This window comes from Bison bison, unplaced genomic scaffold, assembly GCF_000754665.1.
Source record: "Bison bison bison isolate TAMUID 2011002044 unplaced genomic scaffold, Bison_UMD1.0 scf7180017864179, whole genome shotgun sequence".
NCBI classification, from domain to species: domain Eukaryota; kingdom Metazoa; phylum Chordata; class Mammalia; order Artiodactyla; family Bovidae; genus Bison; species Bison bison.
This window is the reverse complement of record NW_011494751.1, coordinates 1239246-1241469: the sequence shown is the minus strand read 5'-3', so window position 1 is coordinate 1241469 and position 2224 is coordinate 1239246.

The following is a 2224-nucleotide window of genomic DNA, read 5'->3' as shown; positions in this document are numbered from 1 at the left end:
AGAAACTATAAAACTGTCAGAGGAAAACAGGCGGAACACTTGATGACATTAATCAAAGCAAGATCCTCCATGAGTAATGGCAATAAAAGCAAAAGTAAACAAGCGGGACCTGATTAAACTTAAAAGCTTTTGCACAGCAAAGGAAACTATAAGCAAGGTGAAAAGACAACCCTCAGAATAGGTAAAATAATAGGAAATGGAACAACTGACAAAGGATTAATTTCCAAAATATACAAGCAGCTCAATGCAACTCAATACCAGAAGAACAAACAACCCAGTCAAAAAGTGGCAAAAAGACCTAAACAGACATTTCTCCAAAGAAGACATACAGATGGCTAATAAACACATGAAAATATACTCAACATCGTTCATTATTAGAGAAATGCAAATCAAAACTACAATGAGATATCACCTCACACTGTTCAGAATGGCCCTCATCAAAAAGTCTACAAACAATCAATGCTGGAAAGGGTGTGGAGAGAAGAGAACACTATTGTACTGTTGGTGGGAATGTAAATTGATACAGTCACTAGGGAAAATGGAAAATGGTATGGAGATTCCTTAAAAAACTAAGAATAAAACCACCATGTGACCCAGCAATCCCACACCTAGGCATATACTCTGAGGAAACAAAAATTGAAAGAGACATATGTATCTCATTTTTCATTTCAGCACTATTTACAATAGCTAGAACATGGAAGCAACCTATATGTCCATCAACGGATTAATGGATAAAGAAGTTGTGGTACATGTACACAATGGAATATTACTCAGCCATAAAGGGAACACATTTGAGTCAGTTCTAATGAGGTGGATGGACCTAAAACCTATTATACAGAGTGAAGTAAGAAAGAGAAAGATAAATTAAATACTGTATTCTAGCACATATGTATAGAATCTAGAAAAATGGTACTGAAGATTTATTTACAGGGCAGCAGTGGAGAAACAGACATAGAGAATAGACTTATGGACATGGGGAGAGGGGAGGAGAGCAGAAGGTGAGATGTATGGAAAGAGTAACATGGAAACTTACATTACCGTATGTAAAAGAGATAGCCAACAGGAATTTGCTGTATGGCTCAGGAAACTCAGGGGCTCCGTATCAACCTAGAGGGGTGGGATGGGGAGGGAGATGGGAGGGAGATTCAAAAGGAAGGCGATATATGTATACCTACGGCTGATTCATGTTGAGGTTTGACAGAAAACAAAAAAAATTTTGCAAAGCGATTATCCGTCATTAAAAAAAAAAAAAAGAATAAGAGGTCACTGTTGCAATGAATTGGGGCCTCCTGCCCAATGGCCAGCACCAATTTAACAGCCGTATTAGAAGCAGACCCTCCATCCTCAGTCAGGCCTTCAGATGATCACAACCCCAACTGGCATTGTAATTTCAATTCATGAGAGACTAGTTAGATCAGCCTAGTTAAGTAGCTTGCCAAATCCTGGTAATATAGAAATCTATATTTGCTTTAGGACACTATGTTTTGAGGTAATTTGCTGCACAGCTATGAATAACTAATATATATATTAAAAAAAGAAGAATATTTGGACTACTAACTTCATTGTATTATATGAGCCTATAGTGTGGGAGGATTACTCCTGCTATTGTTGCTCACTAGTTTCTACCCAAAGCCTGAATTGCTGAAGGACTAGAGTGAAGATAAATCAACTGAGAGAGAAGTAAAATAAATGGTGTATTAAAACCATATACAGTAAGAAGTAGGGCTGGATATTGGATGGTACTTTTGATACCACAGGCAACAAGTGTACCAGGTACAAAGGTTTTTCACAATGTTGTAGGTAGGTCAATATATTTACAGCCATGTTCTTAATAATACACATCATTGATTGTGCAAACATTCATAGAGCTTGTACCATGTGTTGGGCTCTCTAAAAAGCACTGAACAACACACTGATGTGAAAGGCACACTGTTCATGACTAACAAACTACCAAATCTGTACTCACCGTGTTTTGAATAGCTGAGGAGACATAATATCTGCTTTCACATGGCATGGGTTAACTTCAGAGATTACCTTCACCTCTTGCTTCTCCTTGGCTGAACCTGTATTTTAAAAAGACAGAGAGAACATAGTTCCATGTTCATTGCTTTCACCAGGTTCTATTCCATATGCTTAGAAGGGAGCATCTCATTTTCAGAACACATGCAGATTGAAGACTCAGTCACATTGATCTGGTCTTGTGATTTTTGCTTTCCCCTACAAT